At 41.2% G+C, this 20,224-nt stretch overlaps 1 protein-coding gene and 3 long non-coding RNA genes across 5 annotated transcripts in view; 2 read left to right on the top strand and 2 right to left on the bottom strand.

Annotated features, from left to right (window-relative positions):
- Nucleotides 1-191, bottom strand: part of LOC117944956 — a 21,136-nt gene extending 20,945 nt beyond the window's left edge. The window contains exon 1 of the long non-coding RNA XR_004656708.1: nucleotides 180-191. This is a non-coding gene — a long non-coding RNA (uncharacterized LOC117944956). The remainder of the gene's footprint in view (nucleotides 1-179) is intronic.
- fbxl17 (F-box and leucine-rich repeat protein 17) overlaps nucleotides 1-20,224 on the top strand; it is a 229,095-nt gene that overhangs the window by 18,205 nt on the left and 190,666 nt on the right. The window lies entirely within an intron of this gene.
- Nucleotides 1,742-8,615, bottom strand: LOC117944957. The gene is made up of 3 exons (XR_004656709.1): nucleotides 8,509-8,615; nucleotides 8,034-8,035; nucleotides 1,742-1,753 (listed from the first exon to the last, which is right to left on the bottom strand). It is a non-coding gene; the product is annotated as an uncharacterized LOC117944957 (long non-coding RNA).
- On the top strand, nucleotides 2,156-8,616 carry LOC117944955. The gene is made up of 3 exons (XR_004656707.1): nucleotides 2,156-2,166; nucleotides 5,727-5,729; nucleotides 8,540-8,616. It is a non-coding gene; the product is annotated as an uncharacterized LOC117944955 (long non-coding RNA).

Genomic DNA, 20,224 nt, shown 5'->3' on the forward strand with positions numbered 1-20,224 from the left:
TGTGTGTGTGTGTGTGTGTGTGTGTGTGTGTGTGTGTGTGTGTGTGTGTGCGCTTGCATGCTCTCAGCATGCTGTACTACCTTGAGAATTTGCCCCACTTTTCTAGACAGCAATGTGAAGGGATGGAAATATGAGGCATTACTGGAAGCATAGGTGTGTTCACATGTGTATGTCTGCACAAAAAGTATTTGACCTTTCTATACCTGCACCGGACTAAAAGTATAACTAATAAGAACTGTTGGCTGTCCTTCATCACTTACAATTTAAAGCGACACTCTGGGCTGAATGTGAAACATTAGGAAATGGGTGGTGTGCAGTGTCCAGAAGCTGACAGCGTTCATTAGTTATTTCAGTATATATTATGTATTTTAATATCTGCAAGCCAGCTCAAAAATTTCACTTGTAATGTATGATCTCTGCTAGGAGTTAATGTTAAAGCTATAGTGCATGGTTTATGTCGCACCCATGAGGAATTCTAAGTAATGACAACAACACTGTCCACATGACGCAGCCTTTGGTGATGGTGCATGCGCTCCCATCCCTCCTTGATGCAGTTTCCAGCAGCTTAGGAGGACACGGAGGATTGAAAAACCATGATGGATTCTTCAGAAGATGTCATTATCGTCACTGGAGTTTCTGCACGGGAAAGTCATCGACGACACAATCCTCTGAACATAGCTATACTGAGAAATAAAGAGAGTGTTGTGTGATTAGCTTTGTAGCAACTCATTTAGCAATGGCTGGTAGCGTAACGGATGTTTATTCATATCAAAAAGTTACGCACTATAGCTTTAACTGCATATTCATTCTTTACTCCTGTATTATATTGCATGATGCCCAGTTGTGCGCTTAGGCGACTGATCAGGGTATACAAATAAGATAGAGTTTAATATAACCTAAAGGAATTTAAAATAATTGAGTTAACTTTACATTGTCAGAAAAACCTTGTGTAGGATGAAGTTGGTATAAACTACTGATCGATACCTAAAGTTTAAGTATGTGTCATTTTGGCAAAAGTCATTAGGCGCAGGATCACTTTTTGTTGATGTCGGTGTTTGTGCCATACGCTGTGTTTCCGTGCTTTCGGTCCGTTGATGGATTGGCAGAGGGGGAGGCGGCTTGCTGCTGATTGACAGCCAGGGCCGAGTGTGGGCAGATAAGCCGTGGCGGCAATAAATTTGAAGCTTGTGTGACGGGTGAAGGTCAGTGTGGTGGGATGGGAGGTAGAGGAGCAGCTGAACCTGGTGGGCAGGTGTGTGAGTGTGTGTGTGTGTGTGTGTGTGTGTGTGTGTGTGTGTGTGTGGGGGGGTGTATGGGGTGGGTGTGTGGTTGGTTGGTTGTGCGCGTGTGTAGCTAAGTTTCCATCCACTTACAGTGCGAATAAAGCTGGTGAAAGTGTGTTTCCAACCAGCGGCTTTAAAAGCCAATAAAGACGTGTGGTACTGACGTCACATGCTGTTTTGCAATCAAATTGGTATATCAAATTGATTTCAGACATTTTAAGGTGTTTCCATTCATTTTCACACTGCATCGCACAACATTGAAACTAACATTTGCAAAAAAGTGCCTTCCATTTACTCTGGAGGACGTCCCACGGCTTATCCTAACCGTTTTCGGCCATTTCCTTCGCGAGTTTCTGATAAATTAAATTCAAAAAGTCTCTTGTCTCCTCGTTCGTCCACTTCCATCTGTCTTTGTTGACACCCGCCATGTGTGTAATCAGAGCGTAAATACTGGGCGGAATGAACTAAAACTTCTTCTTTGTTTTGTAGTGGGTTGCAACCATAAAATGACCTCAAACTTGATCACAATTCACTATTTATTCGGAAAATTACGTTTCTATCAGCGTTTATCGCATAAGCCGAATCTTGATCAAGGTAGAATCCAATGAGATCGAACGTATTTCCTTTGAGTCGATATTCATGAAATTCCATCGAATTTTACTGTTTCCATAAGGCCTTGTTCATTCAATATCACTTAATTTGGAAAAAACATGTGGATGGAAACATAGCTAGTGACTGTAACTGTGTGGAAGCTAGCTAACCCTTGACTTTGAGTCTTGGTTTTGACTGTGTCTTCTTGTGTGTGAGAGATGTATTTTATCTTCCGTTATTAAAACTGTCAGCTTCAGCACACTTGCACACTACAAAAACCCAAAGACATCAAGTCTTTGCTCCAGCCTTGTTCTGACTACCTGATCCTGTTTAAAGTCTCAGTCTGTGATTGGTTTACAGAGCCATTTCTGCGCAAACCTTCACAGTGTACCTTAGAGGTTTGAGCGTTATGCATAGGTCCCAGCTCAATGTATGTGTACTGCAGTTTCACGGTCACAGGTCGAAAAGTTCTTTCTATTTATTTTGAAAAACATTAGCACTTTTGCCAGTTTGTCATTGGCACATTAAACGTTACATTTAATAAATCTAGAGCCTGACTGATACTTGACTTTTGAGATAATGGTATTTGATATTCCAGAAATACCACCATTAAAGAGTGTTCTCAAGATTTTTCCTCTTGAAAAATAAAGTCAGTGCTGTCTGGTAGATGAAATGTTTACACACTAAGTTAACCCAGATATATCTTTTGCACATTTCTACTAAGAAATCTTGATACTTACTGGCCAATATACCAAGTAATCTAAAAGAATTTAGCTTGCAGCATGACTCACAAACTTTCTGCCCTTATGGCTGAGTAGGACTGCATATTGGCAGCTTTAACACTCCTACTGCATTTATTATTGCAATTACGGGGTGTAAATCTGCAGGTTGCCAGGACACTGGTGTGGAAGGACTTTTTTGGCATTAAAGGCTGCAGTATTTCATGGGCCCTTAACGAGATCAGGTGTGTACAAGAGTAGCTGGTGGAAAAACCTAGGAGAACTGGTGAGATCTGAGAACTCTGCAAAAGTATTGGATTTTAAGAACAAAATTATACTAATCCTTTTTTTCTCCAGTCAAAATGTTATTTTATGAGCTTCATATTTTTATGATTTAGTTTTATTTATGATTCATGAGCGGGAGGGGGTGTTTTTGCAGTAGGTTGTAGTCCCTTACATTGCGAAGAAAAAGGGATTTGAGTGGCTATACAGTTCTTCTAAAAGTACAACTGTCCTTTTCTAGCTTTTCCTTTATATGAACTGCATTGATAGAAATGGTAATATTAAACTGGTTACCCCTCTTTGACTGTGTCTGTGCAGACACACACTAATGGTATTCAGGAAACTCTTTGCTGTACTTCTCCCTTTTACTGTACCTTCCTCCATTGATCGCTTTCTCTCCCTCTGTAAATCCCTCTCTTCCGTGAGTAATCCATTGTGGTGTTTCCATGTCTGCTGGAGCTGTGCCAGAGTAGCGTGGGATTACTATGGCTGGACACACACACACACACACACACACACACACACACAAACACACACACACACACACAACCTGTGTATACTGTAAACTTCCCCATGTCTCCCTTCACTATGTGGGGTACCACAGGAATTGACGAGGGGTAGTCCATGTTGACTGTAGAGAGCCGGCCTGGACTCAAGAGAATCTTCTGTATGGCACTATGTCAGGGAAACCTTTCCTCCTCCTCCTACAGCTTTGTATCAAGGGACGATGATTTAGTCACTTTCTCACACTCTTATTTGAGAGTCTGGCAGTGTGTAAAAGAAACAAAAGGGATTGTTAAGTCAGGTGAATCAATTTGGTTTGATAGAAAAAGAAAGGTGTGAGAACAGAAAAAAGCAAAGGGAAGAGGGTAGGGTTAGAGTGATATATAGTAGACATTTTAATGCTGTGGGAGTTTGGGATTCTGTGAATGATTGTGCATTTATCCAACCAGCCATTATTCATTGCAATCGACTTGATCAGTGGTCTTTTCTTTGGTAAAATGGGGATCTTTCACTGCGTAATTGTGAGTTCCCTATCTCCATCCTACCAAACTGACATAGGTTTCAATAGTTTCTTTCTCCATGTTATGAAAGCTAGTTTGGCTTGGATGATTACAATGAGCTAGGATCCTTGTTCCTTGGTTTGGCAGAATAAAGCTACGTGCCTCCTTTGTTACACATGGCTTTACTTGCAAATATCAACATGTGCAGAGGCAACATGCTGTCCTTTCTGGATCCTTTTTGCTGAGTTTTGCTGATTTTATGCTGCATTCATGTCATATGGGATGGATGGTAGAGATGGAAAAGACTCCCATGGGGTTGTTCATGTCATGGCAGTGAGATAGATAGTTAGACTGTGAAATGCCAATACAGTACTACATCCATGTTTGATTGATTTTCCTACTCATAATTCCGATTTATGATATTGATGTAAGTGCTATTTACAATTTGGAACTCGGTAATGACTCAGATTTAGCATGAGGGCTACACTTTCTCATGGCAGTTTAATGGGATCATGTGTACAAAAGAACAGTTTGAACAAAATCCTGCAGGACAGGTGACACTCGAGAGCGAAGAACTCAAAAATAATACATTTTACATAAAATATTATACAAAAATAAAGCTTTATTGTAAAGAGGTCGGAAATGATTAGTTTGCTGAAATCACAAAAAGTTTTTTATCAATATCAGTTTTCTTTGGAAACCAGTTCTCTTAAAAGTAGAAGAGATATTTTAGAGATATGAGATAGCACCCCCCCCCCGCCCCCCAAAGCTTTTTCTTGTCCCCGCCATGTGATACAGCAGTGTTATCGTTCAGATCAAAAACAACTTTGGTCTGACATTACGCTACATTTCAGATCTGATCAAGCTGTCAGGGAAGTCATTATTCCATCTAGTGTAGCTCACCTTGTGCAGCTCAGGACGTTGCCACTGTGCAATTTTTAATTAGAAGATTAGTCTACGAATGTTAATAGGGTTACCCTGTGGAGTTTTTATTCTCAACAAACACTTGATCAGATAAAGAAGAGACGGATCCTTTGGTTCACAATGTGAGAGATCCTGGTATGTGACCATGGTTTGTATATTATTATACTATTGTATTATATAGTGTGTGGAGGCTCTCTTTCTACTTTGTCAGCTGACAGTGTATGCGAGGACAGGGGTGAGGGAGGTTTGCTGACTGGTGGAATTAAAGAGTTCTTCGCTGCTATATAGGATTCAGCGAGATCAGGTAGAGCCAGTCACAGTTCTATGTGTGTGTGTGTGTGTGTGCACTGTATCTCTATTTTCCTTTTTCCTCCTCCCCTCTTCTCTCCTCTCTGTCTTTCTCCCAGTAATAAAGAAGAGTATTTATTTCCCCCTCTTTGGCTCTCAGGTCTCTTAAAGGGAGTCGGGGACTGAGCTGATATTAGACTGTACGTGTGTGTGTTTGTACGTGCGACAGTGTGTGTGTGTGTGTGTGTGTGTGTATGCCGCCGCTGCTGTTCTCTCACGCTGTGCTGTCTGCTTGTCTCATCACCCGTCCCAAATGTACAGTTGCGTCTTCTTGCGTGCTAACACACCGAGATTGAAAGTTGCTGATTCTGAGCCACGGGGACTCGTAGAGGAGAGGCCTCTGGCGAGGCGGATTGAGCTGTGCTGAGCTGAGGAAGAAAAGTTACAGTAGCATGCTATTACCTGCCAGTGTCGATGGAGTTTATTAGCATTGCAGATACGCTCTGGCAGAACTCAGTGCAGCCAAGCAAATAATTTCATGACTCTAGTCCATGAGGGAGTTACAGGCTAAAAAGCTTTGTCTCATTCGTGTCAACTTGAGCTTTCTTTGGGGTCTTGCATGTCAGTTTACAAAGAGAGTAGAATATATTTTTTTCTTGGAGTATATGCAAGACCCCTTTTTAATTGCAAAACACTTTGGAATCAATCATTCTAACTTAGGGTAGCCACAATGATTGGCTCCTGACCTACAGATGTGTGTTGTTAGACTGTTCGGGAGACATTACATGTTCCTTCTGAATTCTTTGTGCAAACTAATTAGGATAATAACAACAATCAAGGTCATGTTAGATTGTTACCAAATGTTGGTTCGGACCACGTATGTGAGTCCAAAAAGAACAATTTTGTCTCTTCCATGCAGCGAGGCAGCAGAGCAGAGATCGGCTCAGAGCTGGTGAATTAGCTCTTCACGGCTATGGGACTGAGCCTGACAGTTGGCACAATGAAGATGATTTATGACTGGCCAGGAGAGTCAGAGATGGATGAGGAGAAATAACTTTGATCAAAGTTTTCCTCTAACAACACCAGAAAGCTCCTTCTTAGTCCCCGTTGATATCTGGCCGTGGCCTGACTATTTTCCAGAGGGAAGCAGCAGAGTCGGTCTGCTTGTTGTATAGTTGTACGCTTGTGCTTTACACAGAGTGCAAATAGTTTACATGCAGATACAGTAGTAGACATGATCATTTGCCATAGAAGAGGTTCTGTATGCAATATCATTAAATTGACATGCTGCCAACAAACCTTGTCAACATGCCTACCAGATTAGGAGAAACACAGTATAACAGATGATCATCATCTCACTGAGAAACCGTTTTTGTTTTTGTTGACGCAGCCTCAGCACATACTGTATCAGAGTTTGTAACTCACACTGTATTTTTAATTTAGTTTTTAATTGATGCTTGATAATGTTCAGTCAACATTAAAAGTCGGCGCTCTGCTGCTGTTTGTTGTTATGTTACTCTTGCCAGTTGTTCTATTTTTATTTATTTTTTAGATTGCCTTTGTCTACACAAATGAAAACTAGCTAGTTTGCTGATTGGAGTGTTAATTTGGATGCACAGCTTTAGATATATAAATAGATCAATAAACTTTTATCATAAGTAGCATCACTGACAGGTGGATATTTGTGTTTTAATTCAAAGCCCAATAACTTCAGATACTGATACTAAATAATCTATAAAAATGAATATTTCTCACTCACAGATTGCATTAGCCCAGTTTGGTTGCTGGGTTATTATTATTACTAATTATTAAGTATTATATGTTTGCTTTGTTAAACTTGTTGTGAATTATTGACACAATATGCAATGAACATTTTTAAATAATAATAATAAAAAACGTAACTACAAATTAGATATGTTCTTCTTGGTGCTAAACACTGAGCTTTGACTGGTGACAAAATGCCAAAAATGACTATTATAACCTTGATTAAGGGGGCATCCTTTAACCGCAGGGGGTTTAAAGCTCTGACCAGGGTGGTGATGGCGCAGTGGATATGACATGATATGACACATGCCTTTGGTGTGGGAGACTTGGCTTTGAATCCCACTGCAGTACATCAACCAATGTGTCCCTGAGTAAGACACTTAACCCATAGGAGCTCCAGAGGCGTGCAACCTCTGACATATATAGCAATTGTAAGTCGCTTAGGATAAAAGCATCAGCTAAATGACATGTGATGACCATGAACTACAACATCCCTGATTTGAGTCCAGTCGACAACCTTTGTTGCAAAATCTTCCTTATATTTCAATCCTTTCATTTCTAGTATTTTCTCTGTCAACTCTATAATAAAGGTATCAAATGCCCCAAATAAGCTTTATAAAACAGGTAGAATAAGAGACCACCTCGTTACAGACACGATAAAAACACAGCTTAGTAACTAAACAAATGCACAGACACAGGTATGTTGGCTTGTGTTGTGGCCTCTTACTCCAGCTCAGTAGGTGTTCATCCCTGCTCATCTGCTGCCCCTCTGCAGGTCAAAAAGGGGTTTACCGGGCCTGTCACGCAGGGACCAATCAGCACTAGCTGTCTGTACCAGGGATCCTATGTTGCGATTGTTCAGACTGCAGGAAGACTCAAAAAAATCTAGTAGTGTTGGGAGGCTTCATGATGTCCGTTACAGGCAGATTTAGGCAAAGAAGGGAGCAGGAGAAGATGAAACACACACACACACACACACACACACACACACACACACACACACACACACACACACACACACACACACACACAGTTGGACTAGAGTCTGGTTTAAATACGTCATTTTCCAGCCTTGTTTTGGCTAGTCCTCTGTGATATCTGATATCAAAGACATCTTTGTCTGACGAGCTGTTCGTTGGCTTGTTTGCCATTGTTTTCCACATTTGGTACTTTCCAACGCCTGTGCGACGTCACTCACCCATCCGTCTTTCATTACTGTAGCACTGTAATTTGTATTTTTAAAGTAAGGTGTCAAAAAAATGCTGACTTTTTGTGTTTAAAGTATCCACCATTAAATCTTTATTATCAAACTAATTATTTATTACTAGGGTTGGATATTCTTTGGATTTTTACGATTCCAATGCAAAACTGATTCTTGAAGTGTGTGTGTTTGTGTGTGTATGTGTGTAACAATATATTAACATTTTAAAGTAATTATATAATATATAATAAGTAAACCGTAGTCACCTACACACACCTACAATGATTTATCAATAAATAACAGTTACACTATTAACAAGTTCCAAATAAATAAATGTTGAGCTGGTATGCTAACTAAACCAGCTTCAAACTCTAACTTTTAACCATATTTGCTTCCTCTGGCAAGATACAACACCTCTCCTGACTTATGACATGTCCTGCACAGGAGAAAACTAGCTAGCTAACGATAGACTAGCAGAGCAAGTGTAATATGTTTACTAGCGATCACTTGCAGTAAATGGTTAACACGCTTTTACGTCCGTTTTGGTGAGCCCAGAAGGACAATAAGGAATTTTAAAGCAGCCTACATTTACGTTAGCTAGCTAACGGTAGACTACAGAGAAAGTGTGATATTTTTATGTCCGTTTCGGAGCGTGTACATTTTTTTTTTATATCAGCAGGGATTACGGTGGCCGACAGGGGCAAACACACTGCAAACTAATGAAACACACACTGCATAAACAGAAACGTTGCAATTACTCCAAATACAGAAATGATGCAAAAAGAAAAGCACACAATCCCCAGAAAACAAATGCAACAAAAAAACGCTGCATCCAGATTACACAACAGGAGTTCTCCAGGGCTCTAGGGGGAGCGCTAAGTGCAACAGCTTGATTTTAGACACCTCTGAGAGACGGAAAGAAATCTCAGAACGGCGTGCAGCTGCTTTGAGATCATAGTCTAAATATTAACGCTATGTTTGAGATATTTTTTTTCTCATTTGGTGGGTGTGTCTCTAATTTATTGGCTCAAGTCACAGGTGATGCTAAATCAGCAGAGTCATGTCTGTGAACTTGTAATAAAAAGGCAGAGCACATGAGGTCAAAAGTCCAGCTGTTAACTTATCAATTCCCCTAGAGGCTGGCGAACTTCCGTCATTTTTTTTTTGGTGCATTTGTTTTTGTTTATCTGTGCGCTTTTCTTTCTGCATCGTTTCTGTTTTTGCGGCACATTTGTGTATTCGGTTGTGTTGTTTGTATTTGCAGCATGTTTGAACAGAATGCCTTTATTGTCATTGCATATAACATATCAATTGCACTTCCCATGGCGGTGACACATAATATGACCACACAACATAAGTTAAGATATAATAAAAAGAGACCCAGCAATATGAACACAGTAATAAGTAAGTACATAAATTATAGGAATTGATAAGTAGCTAAAAGAAGACATAGCCCATAAAGTGCAGTGCAGTCCATATGGGTCGTGAATTCAGGTGTTTTATGGCACTTGGATGAAAAACTATTCAAAAGTCTGCAAGTGCGACCCTGGAAAGATCTGTAACACCTTCCAGATGCTATCGGAGTGAAGAGGGTGTAACCTGGGTGGGAACAGTCCTTAATTATGTCTTTTGCCCGCTGCAGGCATCTGGTGGGATATGTCAGTAAGAGAGAGAGGAGCTGTGTGTGAATCATGTTTTGTGCTGATTTCCTAACTCTGTCCACCACCTTTTTGCCAGCAGTGCGGCTGCTGAACCACACCAGAATGTCGTGTAAGATGATACTTTAGACAGAACAGTTGTAAAAGGATAAAAGCAGCTTCTGGGAGAGGTTGATTTTGTTGAGTGACCTGAGAAAGTTCAGCCGCTGCCCTTGTTTTTTCTTCACAAGGGCTGTGCTGTTGGTTGCCCAGGTGATGTCCTGTGTATGCCCCCAGGAATTTGAAGTCCTCAATCCTCTCTGCAGTGTCCCCATTGATGTAGACCGGGGCAGGGTCAGCCCTCTCTCTGTTGAAGTCTACCACCTCCTCTTTGGTCTTTGAGGTGTTGAGAGAAAGGTTGTTGGTGGAGCACCAGGTGGAGAGTTTTTGGATTTCATCCCTGTAGGCAGACTCATCATTGTTGTGAATAAGTCCTAATACAATGGTGTCATCCGCAAGCTTGATTCAAAAGATTGCTGTTATGAGCTTGGGTGCAGTTGTGAGTGTATAAGGTGTAGAGCAGGGGACTCAACACATAACCCTGGGGGGCCCCAGTGCTGAGTTTGAGGGTGGAGGAAAGTTGGGAGCACAGGCGAACTGACTGGGGACGGTCTGTCAGGAAGTTGTGGATAAATCTGCAGATGTTATTGCTGTGTACCTTGGACTTCTTCTCGGGATGATGCAGTTGAAGGCAGAGCTAAAGTCCACAAACAACAGTTTTGCATAGGTGCCAGGATGTTCAAGATGGGTCAGCACAGTGCAGGGCTGTGTTGATGGCATTGGCGGTTGACCTGTTGGCTTTATAGGCACACTGGTGCTGGTCCAGTGTGGAACACACACACACACACACACACACACACACACACACACAACCATACCAAAGCTACGTCCATGTTTGTACTGTTGCATGATCTTAAATACAGTCCTATTCTAGGCCTCACCAAGAGAGCGACATAGGTATAACATTCCATAGTGGAACCGGTTCCGGTACACAGCCCTAGTAATTACTGGTACTGTGGTTCCTGTTATTTAATTTGCCACATAGTATATTGAGCGAACTGGAGACCAAAACATTTGTCTGGCCTCAATATTAACTCCTCCTACTTATCTTTAAGGCTTGTCCTAAATGATTACGTAAAAATGTTGGGAAATGTCAAAAAATCGTGTGAAAGATCAGACAAACAAAACATGCAAAAATGAAAGTTTGGAACAGTTGACAAAATGTTTTTGTTTGTTTCTTGCTCTCCCTTTCTCACTTTTTGCCTCCCCTGGTCTTTCTCCCTCCCTCTTCTTATAGCTCAGACACACTGCTAAGCCCGTGAGTGTGTCTGTGCTCTGTGAGAGCCAGTGTTTGATTTCCTTCTTTCTGAGCCCAGCCATATTCCCAAAACCCCCAACCTTCACCGTCTCTCTCTCATCTCCCATCTTTCCTCTGCCATTAGACCCAGGCTGACCTGGCACGTAGGCCCATACTCAGCCACATCTCCCACCCATCTCCCCCAAATCCCCTATTTACCCCCACCGCTCCTAGTCCCTTCTCTCAGTAAGGACTCGATTCCACCATCCAGCCACCTCTGTTGTCTGGATCTATAACACAAGCAGGTCCCTTTGTTCTGACTGATAAAAGGAAGAAAGCAGGGTGAGGGAGGAGGATTAATTTAAGCGCAGGCCAGACGACACATCTGCTTGTTGTGTCCGTGTCTTTTCCCTTCCCTCCTGTGGTTTCACTTGCTTTCGTTCTATTATCTTTGGTGAGAGCAGAGGATATTGGGTCGAGATGCATGATGAACTCTCAGGGCCGTGACACTCCTTTAATCCGGTCTCTGTTCTGTCTTTTGCCCTTCCTGTCTTTCTGCTGTCTCCATACAGCATTGCTTCCTTTCCTCCCTGTTCCCTCCTTTCTTTCACCTGGCCTTCAAGTTGTCATAATCTCCATCTCTTCTCCCTTAAAGAGATGGCCTTTTCCATTCATTTTTGAAGGCAGGCAGTAGAAACTAAAAGGAAAGGATGTACTTTTATTTATTGTTTGACTCTGAATGTATCTCTCAAGCAGCCAGACAGTAAATGTCTGCATACTTGCATTAGCAAAGACGACAGCCAGGTAGAAACCATCCCGTCCTTGTAAGTAGCATCTACCCTCCGCTATTCATTTTGCTTCCTGTCTTGCATTTTTCCCATCTCTGGCCAAACTGGGCCACTTTTGATTTTACTCCTTCTGTGCTATTCAACTTGGCTTCCAAGGCATCTCTGCCCCCCCCCCACACACACTTCCCTCTGGCCAGTTCATTGTCTCAAGGCCCAGGTCATGGTCACTGGTCCATGTCAGCTTTCTCAGTGGGCGTGTTTGATGGCCTTTCTGCTCTTCTGACAGCTCTCTGGGTCAGAGGAGACAAAGGCAGTGGACAGGAAGGGATTAGTCCTTTATTTATGGTCTGGTTTTTAATCAGCAAGCATGTAGGGGAATTTGCAAACATACAATTATGTCTTGTTATTATCTCCTGCTTTTCTTGTGAACTTGTTGAACCTGTGTTATTTTTATATTCACAAATGTATGTTGTTCAATATAGTTCTGCAGAGGGAGTGACCATTAACACTGACCGGGATCTTTGGCACTTAAGGTCGGTCGCGGGTGGTAGGAACAGATCTAAAATGTCTCTGATCAGACAAGACAGGAACACAGGCCAGCGGGTGAGTCTCCCCATTTCCTTGGCCTCCTGCCCCATCCATTGTCTTCCTGCTTGCCCCTGCTCCCCCTTTCATCCCAGCTCACACTCAGCATCCCACGCCTGCTGGACCAATTGGGAATTACTGTAGGAACAAGAGCAAGAGCAGGTCAGAGCAAGAGCAAGAGCAGGTCAGAGGAAGAGGAGGGGGGGCTGTCTTGTCTGCTCTGTCACTACATGCTGACACGGTGTGAGGTGGAGTGACACTAAGCTCCACCATAGTGTCTGGGAGCAGTCGGGCCCAGGAAGTATGACCTCCTTGACCCTATCCCAGACCAGCGGGATTCACACCGGCTGTGTATTGTTTGTGTTGTATAAATGTATGTGTGCAAGGAAGGCAGAAAAACTGGGGCTGGGGTCTCCGAGGAGGGACCTCCATCTCCAAAAGGTAGAGATCAGCAAAGCTTTGCTGTTTATACAGTCAAAGAAAAGTTTTTGATGAAATTGCCTGGAAAATGCTGGCTCAGGAATTGTGGTGAATAGCTCATAGTTCTGCCGGCTGATATTGGGGTCGAGGGCTAAAGGCAAAGTGTAGCTACTGCTGAATGTGAAAGAAAGTCCCTTCAAATCCAAAATACCCATTACAAACCGAATGTATGATACTGGAAAGATTATACTTACGTATATATGTGTATGGTTCAAAAACCAGTTTATGTACTTATTTGTACAGCCCTTTAATAGTAATTGTCAGAGAGAATGCAAAGCAAATTTTAGAGTCCCATCAATTGAGTACATTATCAATGAAAAGCATAAGTAGATTCAAGCACTTGCTCTCTGAAACCCAAGTTGAGACCAAAATGTATACGCAACATTGCAACATAAGCATTTTCTGTAAAATGCTTATGATGCTGTGTAAACATCATAAAAAAATAATGAACTGTAAGTAGTACAAATCAAAGATTGATTATTTACAAGTACTGTTGGGCTGCATTAGGTGGTTGGCAGTCATTAAAGTTCCTTCAACAACAGGTTTTGCATGCTTAAGTCCTGAAACCCCAGAATTTTGTTGAAATTGTTGTGGAAAATGTATTATTTTAAAGGTTGGATACGAATCAATTTCACACCTAGACCCATCTGGAGAGGTGAACACTGGCAGACATTTTGTCTCATTTTCAAACACAATCTGACATAAAAAAGAGAATACAAAGGAATACGGGATGAGCTGTATACAGTGTATATAAGTGAATGCATTCAACAGCAGCAATTATGAAGTGTGATGTCTAATATTAGATATCTGAGTCTCTAGTGAACCATCCCATGGCGGGCTTTGGTGCACCTGTCTCCATCTGAAAGCAAAGCGTTGGACAATACACTGTACATTATGCTTAGAATTGTCATTCAAATGGCACATAAATCACAGCATATAGAAAATTATTCTACGGATAATTGTGTACCCTTACAGTGCAATAATCAGCGTATCCATTGTTTGGTATGTAGACTTTTTTCCCATTAAAAATTGGTGACACGCACTCATGAAAGGAATTACCTCTCCTCGTCCTCAGGCACGACTTGGATTAGATTCTCTGCATTGTTCAGAAGCTGGCTTTCTTCTGAACAATGCAGTAAACCTGCTGGCACTTTTGGACCCCCTCCTGTGGCCCTCTGGGGGACATTTACTGGACTGTGACAACCTTCAGACGTCCAGAGAAAACTCACCCTCTCAGTGTGCAGACTGCCCATAACAATGCATTTATCATGCAGCATAAACATTCTTGTTGGCACTATTGTTGGGCCCTAACCTAACTCAGACGCTTTTGTTGCCTTTTCACCTTTGTCTGAAACTCATTGTCAACCAGGGTTTTCTGTGCAAACTGCGCTGTACTGAAAGCTTGAAATTCAGGGGCACAATACCACTGACACTCAAGTGGCTTTCCCCAACTGTAGCCATTTTGCTCCGATGAATTAGGAGTTAAAAGAAGAATCCGAGGGGAATGGTTGTTAGATATGGAAGAAAATGTGAAATGGTTTGCCGGAAGAATTAGAAAATCTGAGTCTCTCAAGAGATGCTCCGAACAGTCTTGTTCAGCTTTAAAAGACTCCTTTTTAAAGTTAAATACTAAAGAAACAGTCCAACTGACTCAGATTTTGGTTTCTCTTCTTTCTCTCTTTCCTCTGCCTCTCAGCTCTTACAAGAGCTGGGGTTCTTTCATGGACATGCTACAGCTCCATCCATTTCCCAAATATACAAGTCTAGTTAGACCACTACACTTACTGCTCTGTGTATAATGATGTGTCCTGCTTCGGCACAAGGTAAGATAAATGGAATATCTCCTCTCTACTTGTTTATGTAAGTCTCTCAGACAAAGTTGTGACATTGGAGTTCCAATTACCTGTGCAATATCAATGTGGTGCTTAAAACGGAGACTTGACTCCACTTACAGCTGATAGCTCAGTCTCTAAGGGTCTTTACTGTAGCTCCTAATAGTAGTGCAGTATAATGGATGAGTTGAGATTCGCGGAGACTTGGCTTACGTGCTGCGGGAGCCGCCAACAACGCAATGTGGCAGTTTAGAGATGAGGGCTGCTGTTATATGTGCTTGTGGCCACTATCTGCTTTGTGATTGCATGGTGCTGGTGTGCTATACATTGCTCTGCTGGACTGCGAGACTGTCGGCTACCATTAAAAGCAAATTTATCCTACAGTATGAATTGCCTAAAATGAGTCAAATTTCAGATTTTAACATTGCAAACTACAAGGTATTGACATGTGACGTTAAGGACGTTATTATCATTAATGACAGTCACAGTACATGACTTAACAGAGGGATTCTGACTCTATCATGCATTTTTCCTGTTATTCCATTTCTGGCCTTACATTGAGGAGAATCTAACTGTCTTTCATTGCTTGTTGTAGCAGTACTTTCCTTGTCAGATTGGCTGCTTTCAGGTATGATGGTTCTGCTATTAAAGTGCCATTATAAAAGGAACAGAGCATTCAGCAAGAGTGTGTTTGCCCAAATTAGTTTTTTTTTCTTTAACATTTTCCTTTATTTTGGGTGTGTTTTATTATTGGGCACACTGGAAATGGAGATTTTTCTCTAAGGTGGTACTTTCCAAACTTTCTCCTCTCACCATCTAGGCTACTTATATCGTCTAGTGTACAGAAGTGTACTCTTTTGTACCCAGGAAACGACTGGTGTATTCATTGAGGACTTATTTTCTTCAGTAGAACTCATTTACTTCCATTCAGTCTTGTACAGTATGAAAACAATTAACACAAACTTAAAAAATCGCTTTAGCCAAATAATCCCTCACAGTAAATGTAAAGCCTTAATTTGTTTTGGTTTCCCTACACCCATGATAAGTGTTTTCTTGTCAGGGTTGGTATTATTTAATGCCATGCAATCATCTGACACCCCCTAGAAGAAATTGGAACGCATGTCAGGAAATAATCAATGGATACCATGTTGGATGTAGAGCTAGGGCATCTTTAGTTGCAAGGTCTGTAGTTATTTCCTGGTAAGATTGACTCAGTAAAATAAAAAAGTACAAACAATTGACAACTAACATGTGAATAATTTAAATCAATTCATAAAAAACTCCACAACTTAAAAAAGTTGTATATATATTTATGGTGTCGAACCTAAAATGCTTCCACACATTTCTTTCACATTGTTTTATAGGCGCTAGGGCAACAGGACATGCGATAGATCAGAGTGATGGAGTACAAGGCACGGCCGTTTGCACTTATACACACACTACACTTTTAATTCGGTAACACCACTGTAGAAGAAATACTTATTTTTCCCCCACAAGAGTATTCAACACAATGTGATTGGTGGTAATGCAAACTAGACAAAAGTGTTACTAAATTGCCTTTAAGTTGAAATATCTCTGTATAAAGTGTTGTAGTGCCACTTATCTGTAATGCTGTAAAGATATATCTCTGTACCTCTTAACATTTTCTTTCTGTTAAACTAAAACTTTATCAACCTGGCTGCATTAAAAACCAGGTCTCCTAGTATGTATGTATGTATGTATGTATGTATGTATGTATGTATGTATGTATGTATGTATGTATGTATGTATGTATGTATGTATGTATGTATGTATGTATGTATGTATGTATGTATGTATGTATGTATGTATGTATGTATGTATGTATGTATGTATGTATGTATGTATGTATGTATGTATGTATGTATGTATGTATGTGAGTTTGATTGAACTCTTTTGTATTTCATGTTTTGCTCGTCTATTTGAAAATAGATACAGCTGAATGCAAGTTACACCTGCAGTTGTTTTGTAATTGTGGGTGTTAGCAGAGACACACACACACACACGCACACGCACACACACACATACACACACACACACACACACACACCTGTGTACTCTATTGTGTACTTGTGCACTTCAGTCTAAAATACAGTTGTGTATTAATTTACTTGTGTATTCAATCTAAAATACACTTGTGTATTTTAGATATAGTGCTACTCGTGTAGCAGTGTAGGATACACTGCAGTGTGCTCTGTTGAGGGGTTAAGTACTCAGTCAGGATGGACAACGGGCCCTGTGCCTCCGCCAGACCAATTAGGCAGCAAAGCAAGACTAATGACGCTGGTTAACTTGGCCTCTGAAGAATGGAGTTGTCCCCATTGGACTGCCTTGTTACGTGATTGAGTAGATTGCGTATATTTGCTTGTGCATGCCTGTCTGTGTTTGTTAATGGGAGCCAGGGTCTAAATGATGACAAGCAGATGCCTGCAGTGGGCGCGTCCACCCATAACTTGGCCTCTCTTCCTCCTGAGGTTACAACACAACACCTCTGTGCCACCTTGAAGGCCTACACCTGGTTACACTGTGGGGGTGTTAGAGAGAGGGAAGTTCTATGGTTCCCTCCCTTTTTAACAAGCTAATTAAGCACTGTGTTTTGCATCCTACGGCCATATTTAAATTACTCAGTCACAGTTCAGTAATGCTTCTAATAGACGGAGGAAAAAAGGGAGCTCAGGAGAGAACAACGTTGAAGGAGGGAACCAGAGAGTGATGTAGGGGACGAGAATGGCAAAGGAGCAAATTAGAAAGAGCTGAAACAGTCGTGTGTAACAAGCTCCCCACTGTATTCTTCTTACACAGACAGAGCTGAGGAAGCACTCAGGCAGATGCTTGTCTGGCATGGAAGTAGCTCCGCAGCTGCAGATACCCCCAGTTTACGTAGCTTGAGACACCACCAGGGGGTGATGTCCCCAGGAATGATTAGGAAATCTTTTGCTAAAAAGAAATTCTTGCTGTTTTCCCTCCTCCTCGACTTGTTTGGCACATGCCGCCAACATATGTTAATGTATTCTCTTTTTTTTGCAGTTAAAATCTATAACAATATATATCCATCCATAACAATAATAACAATACTTTTCTCCAGAGCTGACCAGAGTGAAACATGTCTGACCCCCAATTTCCACAAGATTAGTAATTAGTAAAGTTATTTGGTGTCCATTAAAGTCAATGTGTGTACTTCCACTGACTGTGGAACAGCTGTGTCCCAGCCCCGGCGACCCGCACGCCCTCCGGAGCAGACACACAGAGCTTCTATGTTTGCCGGACGCCGGAGAGCTCCGCAGAAATTCAGCACACAGATGCTGCAGTGCAGGGCAGCAAGTTGAGCACAGAAACAAAATAAAACATCCTATGATTTTCCAAATAAAATGGATTGGATCATATTTCACTACACTACACCTTGAAAACGCAGCACAGAGTGGTTCCCCTCTATACCTCTGGATGGAAACAAACTGTTGTTGTTTTGTGGTTTTATTCTACATGAATTTGCGAGACCTTGTTGGTCCTCAAGACTTCAGCTGTCAGTCATGGCTACAGCAGTTCCGCAACAAATCCAGACCTGGTGGGTGTTGACGGAAGGCGGGGCACGGAGCCTTCACACAGCGGAGCCGATCCGCAGCCGTTACGCATCCTGTGGACTGTAGTTTAGAGACATTGTCCTTTTATTTATTTGATCAGATCTGAAGACAAGCTCTTTGCCATGAGGTGACAATACTGTAGACCAGACTGGGATTTTTGTAGGATTTCACTGCTGGCAGAGCCTCACAAGTTCACATTTGTGTACATTTTTGTGTGTAATGTATGCAGTGTGTCTTATCTGATACCCACAGTCTATCTGTGTTGCATGCCTCGGTTTTCACTCTTCTCAGCTGTGGATTTTTCTAAAAAATCCAAACTGCTCTCTTTCATCATTCATAATTAAAGAGACACCTGATCAGCCACAGGCTCTTGCAAGCCAGTCACAGGTTTTACTATATATGGAAGATCATAAGCATGCAGGTCTGAGAAGTGCAGAGACAGGAGTGAAGATATTACAGATCTCAATTATTGAGGCACTTTCAACTAGAGGCAGATAAGTGGATATTTATCATAGAACATAATTTATAATATTCTTTTTAGGGATATGTAATATGCAGGTGACATAATATAAATACAATTGGAAGTAGAAAAGTACACACAAAGATGAAAAAGAATGACAGAAGTATGACAGCAGGGTAAAGGGTGACCAATAGGCTAATATTATGTGGTATTATTACAGTATTTATATTTAACCATTGAAAAACAATTTGCAGGCTGAAAAAGCTTCTGTAATTTTACTTTGACCACCGAGTAGGACTTAAATGATTCATATCATTTACTTATATTGTGTCCTGTTCTTTCGCCTGTCCTTGTATTCAAGTTAATGTATTATTTATATATAAGTGTAAATTCACAAATTTTCTCAAAACATGTTAGAAAAAGAAAAAAAAGTAGATAACAATGTAAAGTAAAAAGCAATTTTGCCTTTATGTGATGTATACATTTTCTAAATTCTTATGGCTATAAATTGGTTTTGAAATGTGCTATATAAATAAGGATATTATATATTAGGTTATTAAATGTGAACCAGAATACATGTTCTGACATTACTAAGAAGAAAATAACCTGGTCCTGCAATGCTTTCTGACTGAGTGGAGGTGCAGCATGGGGACCGCAGTCTCTCTGTTATGATCAATAAGTGGAAATGCTCAAAATAGAACTTTATGGACAAATGTGATACAAAGCACTAGAACCCGACCGAAAGTTTCAGAATCATTTATAATGACAAATAAATGATTCTAATAAATGAATATTTAAAAAATCAAAACGGACGGTCAACCATGTTATGAGTGTTGGCGTTGTATAGTGTTATTGTGTTTTTGTAGTGAGAACTCATAAATAACTACCTGTTATCATCTGTTTATGTTTTTTTACGCGGTTCTGGAAATATGCATCTGTGTGACATGTTAGCTTGACACGACAGTTTATTTTACCCACCTCAAACTGCCTGACTCATTTTTTCCCCCTTTTTGGAAATATACTCACACATTACTACAGATCAAATGTATGTGGTATGTGCTTGCTGGATGGTTCTATGGTTTATGTGGGACTCCTCACAGGGAGTGCATTGAGGCTATAGGAGATTTGCCGTGATTTAGTGTTTTTAGGGTTTGGTTTTAGACTCCAACTCTGGCAGATCTTGATTGCTCGCTGCTGTTTGGATGACTCAAATGTGCCACTGACAGAGGTAGAGGTAGCGCGGTCGCATGGTAAGTGGAACTGCCAGCTACCTGCTGTTTATATTTAGTCAAAACAGGCGGGAGTCCTAATTTCTCCTGGGAGTCACAAATTGGATCGGCCAACTTGTTGCCCTGACCCCTTGCTGATATTTCGACTCACTTTTAAAGGAAAGGAGAAAAAAATACGTGCAAGAAAGAGGGGGGGGGGGGGGG

This window comes from Etheostoma cragini, chromosome 5, assembly GCF_013103735.1.
Source record: "Etheostoma cragini isolate CJK2018 chromosome 5, CSU_Ecrag_1.0, whole genome shotgun sequence".
NCBI lineage: Eukaryota > Metazoa > Chordata > Actinopteri > Perciformes > Percidae > Etheostoma > Etheostoma cragini.